Here is an 11436-nt window from a genome sequence, read left to right as displayed (position 1 = left end):
ATAGATTATAATTAGTCACAAATTAATCATAAAAAATGAGGAAAAATATGCAAATATGAGGGTACTTATTATATAAATTTCATGCGCATCAAATACCCCCAAACCTACATTTTGCTAGTCCTCAAGCAAAACAAACCAAATAATTAAAATGAAAAAAATGAAATCCTAACTATTACCCACAAAATTCTGGGAGTGAATACTAAAAAAATAAACAAAACAAAGAAAATCAATTTTTTATTTTATTATTATTTTTTTTTTATCAATTGCCTTTTGCAAAGAGGATTAGTTCAAGTTCAAAAACACTACAAATGCTAAAGAAATTTCTCATGCCATCAAAACTCAATGTGAATGAAAAGTAGTAGCCAACCCAAACATACTCTTAGTTTTAGAATAAACTTGACTCGAATCTCTATTTGAAAGTATGCTTCAACTCAAATCTTTCTGGTGTTATCACTCAACAAATGAAATCACTCTGAAATGGGGTGTAACACTCTCAACAATATATGTGAGCGGAATAATGTAAGCAAAATCAAACATCTCACATATAAATCCCATGAAAAACGCTTAATCAAGAAAGAACAAATAGTCTCATGAAAGGATGCCAAAAAGAATTTATACCACACTTTTTATTCAGTCATATCAATATCTGAACTACACAATCTTCAAGATCAAATAACGACTTTATTAGGACGTAATGTAGGGTAACAATAAAGGGAATGAAATAAAAATGGGTGAAGGTAAATAATAAGAAGTGTTTTCAAGATTTGTTGGAATGTCAACTCTTTTTGGAATTTTCATTCAACATTTTTCTTTTTTCAACTCTTCTTCTTCAAAGCAGTACTCCTTCCTTACGTTTCACTTGAGAACCCTTTTAATTTTCTTCTTTTTGACACTTTTCCTTCTTTTCTTTTCTTTTTTTTCCTTTGAATTTTTTTTTTCTTCTTCTTTGAATTCTCGCACAAACTACCACATTGAAACAAACTGATCAAATTCCATCTTGAAACACTATGGATAAGGGCTTTAAGAAAGAAAGGTTAATTAAAAGGCTCAACAAGGTGACTAGCGATAATGTATCAAGAAAGAAAAAGAAAAACACATATATGGCTCAAAGTAGACAAAAATGGCCTAATCTGATCTCTCAAAGACTAGTATAGTTCATTCAACATCAATGACTTCAAAAGATTCAAGTGTGGCATAAAATATTTTTTTTCCTTGGCCAAAAGAAAGAACAATGAGACTACAAAAAGGGAAATATGTTACACACTTCCAAATGAACTTTAAGATTAGAAAAAAATATATATATAACCTTCCAAAAATAATGTTTAGCTCAAAACTCACAGGGGTTATAGTCTCCACATTGTTATCATCAAGATTTTCTAATCATTTTTATTTGTCTGAGTGGCTACATGCATGTGCAATGAATTGAGCATGAAAGCAATGAAATTCTTTAAGTAATAGTAGTATAACGAACCTAAAACATAAACCTCAAGCTAGGCAAAAGATTTTTTTTTTTTTTTTTTTTTTTAACATAACTAAACAAAACAAAATGAAAAGGTAGAAATCTATATACATCCCCCCCAAACCTAAACCAAACATTGTCCTCAATGTTAAAAATGATATCTCAAATATATTTCTTGAAAGAAAAGAGAGCAAAACATTAATATGCAACATGAGAACCAAGTAGAAACAAGGTAAGGTAAGGAGAAGGAGGAGATGTACCTTGATCAAGCTGATTGTTATAAATTTTAATTTCTGTCAAATATCAACTAGAACAAAAGCAAATAAAACTAAACAAGAAAATAAACACAAAGTCTAATCTAGAAGTAGGAAAAAAAACAAGAGAAAAAGAAAGAAAGAAAAAAATTGCAAACCTGATAAACACAACTGGGATCAATCCTGATAAACACAATTGGGATCAATCTTGATAAACAGGATCATCCAAGAGGACTTCTTCAACTTCTGGAGGCTCAATTTCTAAAAATGGTTTCAAATGTTGGCCATTAACTTTAAACATATCACCATTTTTAGGATTCTCAATCTCAATAGCACCATAGGGATAAACAGTACGAATTATGAATGGACCAGTCCATCAAGATCGTAACTTACCTGGGAAGAGATGCAAACGAGAATTATAAAGAAGAACTTTCTGACCAGGTTCAAATGATTTTCTCAAGATGTTTTTATCATGAACCCTTTTCATTCGATCCTTATATGATTTGACACAATTGTATGCATCATTGCGAATTTCCTCCAACTCATTGATTTGGAGTTTCCTTTCAGCACTAGCTTTGTCAAGATCAAAATTCAACCGCTCAATAGCCCAATAAGCTCTATGCACTAACTCAACAGGGAGGTGACAAGCCTTACCATACACAATTCGATAGGGAGACATTCCAATGGGAGTCTTAAATGTTGTACGGTATGCCCATAATGCATCATTAAGTCTTAAAGACCAATCTTTTCGAGTAGGGTTAACTGTTTTCTCCAATATTCTCTTGATTTCCCTATTAGATATCTTGACTTGACCACTTGTCTATGGGTGATAAGGTGTTGAAACCTTATGAGTGATGCCATATTTCTTCATTAGTTGCTCAAAAACTCTATTGCAAAAGTGCTTTCCTCCATCACTAATAATGGCATGTGGTGTACCAAACCGTGAAAACACATTCTCTCTCAAAAACTTGACTACAAGCTTGTGATCATTAGTTCTACATGCAATGGCCTCAACCCACTTAGAAACATAATCAACAACAACAAGGATGTATAAGTTACCAAAAGAATTAGGAAAAGAACCCATGAAATCAATACCCCAAACATCAAATACCTCAACAATCAAAATAGGGTTCAATGGCATCATATTTCTTTTTCCAATACTCCCCAACTTTTGGCATCTCTCACAGGCTGAACAATATGCATAGGAATCACAAAAAATGGAAGGCCAATAAAATCCACATCGCAAAATCTTGGCAGTAGTCTTTCTGGAACTAAAGTGGCCTCCACAAGCATGATCATGACAGAAAGATATAATATTTTGTTGGTCACTCTCAGATATGCATCTTCTAATTATTTGATCAGAACAGTACTTAAACAAGTATGGATCATCCCAAAAGAAATACTTAACCTCAGCCAGAAATTTAGACCTATCTTGTTTAGTCCAATGCGAAGGCATTTGATTAGTGACAAGATAGTTTGCAATATCAGCATACCAAGGTCTCTGGGATACATGCAACAACTGCTCATTAGGGAAAGATTCAAGAATAGGTAAACTGTCATCAGTTTGCTCAACGATTAATCTAGACAAATGGTCAACTACTACATTTTCGATTCCCTTCTTGTCTCGAATCTCAAGATCAAATTCTTGTAACAATAAAATCCATTGGATAAGTCGAGCTTTAGCATCTTTTTTGGAGAAAAGATACTTCAATGCAGCATGATCCGAATAAATTAAGACCTTAGACCCCAACAAATAGGACCGAAATTTATCCAAGGCAAAAACAATTGCTAACAACTCCTTTTCTGTTGTAGAGTAGTTCATTTAAGCATCATTTAGAGTCTTACTAGCGTAATAAATTACATGGGGAACCTTTCCAACCCGCTGTCCTAAAACAGCACCAATTGCATAATCAGAGGCATCACACATAATCTCAAAAGGCACTTTCCAATCAGGTGGTTGAATGATAGGTGTAGAAGTCAACTCAGTTTTTAGTCTCTTAAATGCATGGAGACACTCATCATCAAACACAAATGGAGCATCTTTGGCAAGTAAGTTGCATAATGGCCTTGAGATTTTACTAAAATCCTTGATGAACCTTCGATAGAATCCTACATGACCCAAAAATGATCTAATTTCCTTAACAGATCGAGGAGGTGGAAGATTAGAAATCAAATCTATTTTGGCCTTATCAACCTCAATACCACTTTCTGATATGACATGCCCAAGAACAATTCCCTTTCTTACCATAAAATGACATTTCTCCCAATTAAGAACAAGATTCTTCTCCTTACACCGCACTAGCACAAAGGATAGGTGGTGCAAACATTCTTCAAAAGTGGATCCAAATACTAAAAAGTCATCCATAAATACCTCCAAAAATCGTCCCACCATATCAGAAAAAATACTAATCATGCACCTCTGAAATGTACCAGGAGCATTACATAAACTAAATGGCATGCGACGGTAGGTAAATGTCCCAAAGGGGCATGTGAAGGTAGTCTTTTCTTGATCTTCTAGTGCAATGGGAATTTGATTATATCCAGAATATCCATCAATAATACAATAACAAGCATCACCAGCTAACCTTTCCAACATTTGGTCTATAAATGGAAGAGGAAAATGATATTTTCTTGTAATGGCATTCAACTTACAGTAATCATCCTCATTCTTAACAACTGTTATGCCAGATTTATTTGGTACCACTTGAACTAGACTCACCCAATTACTATCAGAAATTGGGTAAATAATACCCACATCCAAAAGCTTCAAAACTTCAGCTCTCACTACCTCTTGCATAATAGGGTTTAGACATCTCTGCGGTTCACGTGAAGTTTTAGCATTCTCTTCCAAGTGAATTCTATGCATAACCACAGATGGACTAATACCTTTGATATCAGCAATTGACCAACCTATAGCTTCCTTATGCTCTTGAAGTACACTCATCAATTGGCGTTCCCTAAGGTCATCCAAATTTGAAGCTACAATGACTGGTAAGGTCTCAGAAGAACTTAAAAAGGCATACTTAAGTGTGTCAGGTAATGGTTTCAACTCCAACTTTGGTGGTTCCATAGCAGATGGGGGTAGGGATGAAGAAAGCGGAAGAGGGATCACTTTTGGTTGCTAACTATCAGTACTTAAGAGAGGAACAAAATCTAACAATGCATTGACCTTTTCAATTGAGTGTTCAATATCAAAATTGCAACCAGAAAGATTTAAGCAAGCCTCTGGAGGATCCTCATAACTCGATTGTATGAAAGTATCATGGACTAGACTCTCAATCATGTCAACCTCACAGATATCCTCATTGTCTAGCACTTGTTTACTTATGTGGAAGATATTAAGCTCAACAGTCATATTTCCAAAAGAAATCTTCATTACACCACTCCAACAATTGATCAAAGCATTGGATGTGGCTAAGAAAGGGCGACCCAAAATGACATGGATTTGTGTACTGGTATTTAGAGCAGGTTCAGTGTCTAACACAACAAAATCAACAAGAAAATAGAATGCATCCACCTTAATCAACACATCCTCAACAATACCTCTAGGGATTTTCACAGACCTATCAGCTAATTGAAGTGTCATGGTTATTGGTTTTAACTCCCCCAAACTTAGCTGTAAGTATACAGAAAATGGCAATAAGTTCACACTTGCCCCCAAATCTAGCAAAGCTTTCTCAATGAGACGATCCCCAACCTTGCATGAAATTGTAGGAGATCCAGGGTCCTTACATTTCACTGGATATTTTATTCTGAATGATTGAACTAACTTGCTCTGTCAAAAATGCCTTTTTTGGGACATTTGTCTTTCTCTTCATTGTCACAAGATCTTTTAGAAACTTGGCATAAGCAGGAACTTGCTGAATTGCATCAAGAAATGGAATATTAATTTGCACTTGCTTAAAAACCTCTAAAATGTCTCCAAATTGTGCGCTTTTCTGAGGACTGATTAACCTTTGAGGAAATGGAGCTTTAGGAACAAACCTTTTATCATGGGGAGAACTAAGATCCTGAATTGGAATGGAGGGTGGGTTGTCCTTCTTTTCTCTATGATCATCATGTGAACTATGAGTTCCTTTTTCCTTTAACATAATATTTTCATCATCCTCCACTTCTGGCATTTTCACTTGATTATCAACTTGCTTAACAGACCCAAGGGTAGTAATAGACTCAATATGTTCTTGTCCATAAGTAGAACTAGAAGAACCATTAATGGCATACTGTCCTTTTGGGTTAGGTATAGGTTGACTAGGAAACTTTCCTTTTTCCCTCTCTCCAACTTGGGTTGCTAACTGGCCAACTTGATTTTCCAACTTTGAAATAGCTTTTGTATTCAAATGGGTGGATTTTTTCATCTCTTGAATGGCTTGGCTAGTTGATTGCATGAAAGTTTTGAGAGACTCCTCCAAAGATGATTGTTGTCTTGGTGGTGCCATAAATTGAGGAGTTGATTTAGGGATGGGAGGAAATGCTTGAGTAGGTGGACGAAATTGACTTTGTTGATGCACTTGTTGTCCACCTACATTTGTGGGAGGCTGATTTTGCCTCCATGAGAAATTAGGATGGTTCCTCCAATTTGGATTGTATGTCTCTGAAAATGGACTAGCAAATGATTTTTCATAATTATTCAGTGCATTTGCTTGCTCAGTATAAAAATCAGGGTACCCAGCTGCAGAAGGACACATTTGTGTTATATGCATAGGACTTGCACAAATAGAGCATGTTTCACTTTGAACTTGATTGACATAATTCATCTCTCTACCTAAAGCTAAAGCCTTAACCTTACGAGTGAGATTGTCCAACCTTGCTTTTATGTCTAAATCTTCACTGACTTCGTACAATCCTCATTTCTTAATTGCAGGGGCAGATCTCTCTTTACAGTTGGAAAAATCCCATTGTTGTAAACTTTCAAAAAAATTCTCAAGAAATTTGTATGCCTCATCATCTATAAGACTCAAAAATCCACCACCATTCATAGACTCAATCATGTTACGATTTGTCTGAGTCAAACCATTATAAAAATATTGTACTGGTCTCCATGTTTCGAAACCATGATGAGGACACTTTAAGATCAAGTCCTTAAATCTCTCCCAACTCTCATGAAATTTCTCTTGTTCATCCTGATAAAAATCTGCAATTTCTCTCCTCAAAGCATTGGTCTTGGCCATTGGGAAAAATTTAGCGAGGAATTTTGTGACCAACAGTTCCCATGAAGTGATAGATCCAGGTTATAAATAATTAAGCCATGCTTTTGCCTTATCCTTCAAGGAAAAAGGGAATAAATGCAAGCGAACAGAGTCATCAGTGAAATTCTGGAACTTACAAGTAGCACAAATCTCAAGAAATTCCTTCACATGCATATAAGGATCTTCTCTATCCAATCCATGAAAAGTAGGAAGAATGTGGATTATCTATGGCTTCAACTTAAAATGTGCAGCAGTGGTTGCAGGCAATACCATGCAAGATGGAGGGTTGGTGGTTATGGGTGAGAACAACTCCCTAAGAGTTTTTGAATCATCTCCTGTTTCTCCTATTGTGGATGAATAATCAAAACTAACAAGATGATTTTCTTTATCACGTGTCCAAGTTCTCAAACACCAAGCACAAAGAATTTTTTTTTTTTTTTCAAAAAAAAAAAATTAACTTCAACTAGTAGAAGGAAAAATTCAATGAAGACCTAATTTATTTTCCTAACCAAGTCCCTGGCAACGGTGCCAAAAACTTGTTGTGAAATTTTAAAGTACTCGCAAGTGTACGAACCGTACCGAAGTATAGTTGGACAAGAACGAGGTCAAACCCACAGGGACTTGAATGAACGTAAGAAAATTAAATCAAATCTTAACCAAATTAATTCTAATCTAGTTTAATTAAAATTGGTTGTTTTGGAATTAAATAAACTAAGCAAATAATTAAACTAAGCAAAGATATAATATAAAGCAGTAAAGAGATGTAAACAATCTAGAGAAATGAATTAAGGTTTTGGAATCTGCCTTGTAAGTCATATCAGCATATATTTATGATCATTAATTTTTCCCAACTACTGCATGATAATCTAGAAATCAATCTTGCTATCATGAAAAAAAATATCATCATTAAAACTTATGTTTAAAAATCTAAAGCATGTTCTTCTTCGCTTCTTAAGTATAAAACCAAATCATCAATTGTATCCGTAGCCAAACAAATCACAAGATATATCCAATTCTAAAAATCAAATCATAAATTATATCCATTGACAGACAAATCATAAGCGATATCCAATTTTATAATCAAGAATTAATAAACCAAGCATTCAATTAATTAAGACAAATCCTAAATCATGAGAAAAACATGATTGAACTTATATCTAGAATCCCATCTTAGTTAATTGATATGAAGCAAGAACAATTTAAATCATTAAAGAACAACTATTGTGGGAAAAATCAAATCACATAAATATTACTGATAATCCTTAACAAGGTTTCATTCTCAACCCTAATTATAAATTTAGCTACTCATAGTAATTGAAAGAAAACACAAAAAAATAAAATAAAATTCTAAACATTCAACTAGACAAAATAAAATAGAGAAAGAAATAGTCACAGTACTAGAGAAAAGCCATAAAAGAATCTACGTGCTGCTGCCTGCGCTCCAGTCCTAGCCGCCCCTCCTAAATAAACTAACCTAAAGCATTATATAAGAGAAATCACTCCTAATACAATTCGGACTAGCCTCCCTTTCTATTGCATTAATTTGCTCATATATAATCACATAACACACGCAGCTGACCTAAGGCTTTTCTTTACAAAGACCAAAACCGAAGTGGCCCAATAGAAATTCCTTGTTTGATTCTTGTATGTCGGTGAAGTTATAGGGAATTGTTGGATTGGAGAAAGCCCACAAACATGCAAACTTCTTGTCTTTACTTTTCCTTATCTGACACTTCACACCTTCCAGCCTTCCAAATTACAATTCTCTAAAAGTTGGCTTCTTGAATCAATGGCCCCACCTTATCATTTCAGCATAGTCAATTACACTTCCCTTGCTCTGCTTCTTCTTCATTTTTCTTGTCTTCCACTAATTCTTGTAAACATGCAAAGCCTTTATAACCTATAAAACAAAGATGGATTATAATTAGTCACAAATTAATCATAAAAAATGAGGAAAAATATGCAAATATGAGGGTACTTATTATATAAATTTCATGTACATCAGTCTGACGGTAGCCGCGTCTATGGCACAAATGACTAAAAAATGAGGAGACTCGAGATAAGAGACAGAAAAATGGCGAAGAATCTACGTGATAGCCAAAGGAAAAATGAGCTTATCACAGGTCGCCGTATCCCTGTAGACATCTATGAGGGGTAGGATGAAGTGAAAGGGAAAATCAATATAGAGTCCCTCAAGAAGGAATAACAAAAATTGAGTATGAGGCTCTGTGATAGAGTTATAGTGAGACAATGGATGGAGAACAAATGTCATCACCATATTAAGGAATCTCAAACCTTTTGCAAAGCTCGAGTAAGGGGTGTTTTAACGGTCACCCCAAAATGAAGGTTTCTCACAAAATAGAGACGAGAGTTCGTTTTTGGACATAGTCCTCAGACGATCACAGCTAAGGTAGTCAGGATGCGCTACCCTAGGAACATGTAGTACCTCGGATACAATATCCGGAGTCACTACAATGCGTGTACCTTGAATACAAGTGACAAATTAAGGTACAAAATAATCGAATCCGTTCATATTGGAGTAAAACTCCTGTATGATCACAGAGGGACAAGTGACCAGGATGCCAGACAAGTGACCGGGATGCCACACAGTTACTCCCAACCCCGATTATAGATGACAGTGGGAAGGTCAGTATCGGAAAAATCCGTTAGAACGACTTGGCGTTCCGAATGAATGCCTCGTCTTGAGAAGTTCTTTGAAAGGTCCTTACGAGCTTTATCATCACGGAACCTAACATGAGAAGGAGTGGGGTCAGAGGGGGAAGAAGAAGAAGATGCCCCAGAGCGAAGAGGGTTCCAAGACGGGGTAGATTTGCGTTTAGGTGCCATAGAGCAGACTAACGCAAGAAAGAGAGAGGGAGAGAGAGAAAGATAAGTAGAAAAGCACCAAACAAATCAATATAATAATATAAAGAAATGAAGGTACGTATGCATGAAAATGCATGAGCATGTGATATGCAACATAAAAAGCATCATGGGCTCAGCCCAATCCAAACCTAATAGCACACAACAATTCAACATATATAGCACACATCTATAATGCATGAAAATATAGTTAAAATGCACATGAGATGCAATGCATGATGATTTGAAATCATTTAAACAAAAACCCATCCCAAAAATTTTGCAAAAACCTCCAAAATTTTGAAAAACCCAAAGTTTATCAACAATCCTAAAAGTTAGGTCAAAAATCATGAAATGCATGATAAAATGAGAGAAATAGAATCATACCAGAGGAAGAAATCAACCTTGAGACTGAAGATTGAGTGGGGAAGTGATTTGGAGTGAAAGAGAGGTGTTTAGGAAGGTGAGAAGACAGAAAGGATCGAGAGAGATCAAGGAGAAATGAGAGAAATGTCATGCGGACCTATATATAGGAATCTCAGTTTCTCGATGATTGAGAGCTGTCGAGAGCTATCGAGAATTAAAAAAACGCAAGAAATAGCTACCAATGAGCTATCGAGAAGTTATAAAAAGGTGTCCACAGCAAATAAACTTTGATGGATCGAGAATCTATCGAGCATATAGAAACTTCCTTGATGGATCGAGAAGCTGTCGAGTATCTATCGAGATTGAATCTCAAGAATCTCAATGGATCAAGACTACGATAACAGCTAACGAGAAAGGAAGCTCAAAAGGCTCGATAGATAGCCTAACTGTCGAGAGATATCGAAAAGCTGTCAAGATTGCTTAAAAACAGTTTTTCAAATAAGAGAAAAACACAAACACGAATGCAATCAAACATGCTACTCAATCAAAGATCCAAACAACATTTTAAGCTCTCCAAAAAACATCTCTCAAAAAAAAAAAATTCAAGCATTTAGATCCAAAACACACACACAAACTAAACAAGTCTAACAAATTTTATATTTCAAAAACAAGTTAAGACAGTTTAGTGAGCAAACATTAACACATGTATTCCTTGTGAGGGCCAAATCACATTATACCTGTACATGTATCAAGAGTAGTAAAGAATATTGTGTGTTGAGTGTGAAAAACATCGCCAGATTGCATAGGTGTCCACATGTTATGACAATTTGAGATATGAGAAAATCATTTTAACTCACACACAATCATAACTGTTTGATGGGGATTATCACCTTTGAGGTACATCCTATAACTCTCACATCTTCTAGAAGACATCCTTGCAATCATATACAAAGCATTTTGATTCTTTTTGCTTTTATTTTTCTTTGCATTTTTTCTTTTGTAAAGCATATCATGCATGGGCATGTAAGAGAGAAAAAAGAAATACCCAATGATGTTAAGCATTGGACATTGCACTTTTGCTATGCTGAAGCATACAGATATCATTTCATGATTGGCGGGCAACAGTGATGAGATGGTTATTTATGTCTTTCTCTTAGGATTTTCTAGTCCTTCCCATCAAAAAGAGTGATACAAGTGTTAAGTACAAGAGATTACTTAATCTTACTCATTACAAACACGAGCCACAAATCTCACTTGCTTAGTTGTGTATAGAGATGCTCATCTAAGTTACAAAAGATACAAAGTTTAG

At 35.2% G+C, this 11436-nt stretch overlaps 1 non-coding gene and 1 pseudogene across 1 annotated transcript; one reads left to right on the top strand and one right to left on the bottom strand.

Moving 5' to 3' along the window:
- Positions 1-1915: 1915 nt before the first annotated feature.
- LOC115968709 lies at positions 1916-6398 on the bottom strand (annotated as a pseudogene).
- Positions 6399-6759: 361 nt separating this feature from the next.
- On the top strand, positions 6760-6868 carry LOC115978508. Its single transcript, XR_004088777.1, has one exon. It is a non-coding gene; the product is annotated as a small nucleolar RNA R71 (small nucleolar RNA).
- The last annotated feature ends 4568 nt before the right edge of the window (positions 6869-11436 follow it).

The sequence above is a fragment of the Quercus lobata genome, chromosome 2 (genome assembly GCF_001633185.2).
Source record: "Quercus lobata isolate SW786 chromosome 2, ValleyOak3.0 Primary Assembly, whole genome shotgun sequence".
Lineage (NCBI taxonomy): Eukaryota > Viridiplantae > Streptophyta > Magnoliopsida > Fagales > Fagaceae > Quercus > Quercus lobata.
The sequence above is the reverse complement of the archived record's forward strand: the minus strand, read 5'-3'. Positions and strand labels throughout refer to the sequence as shown.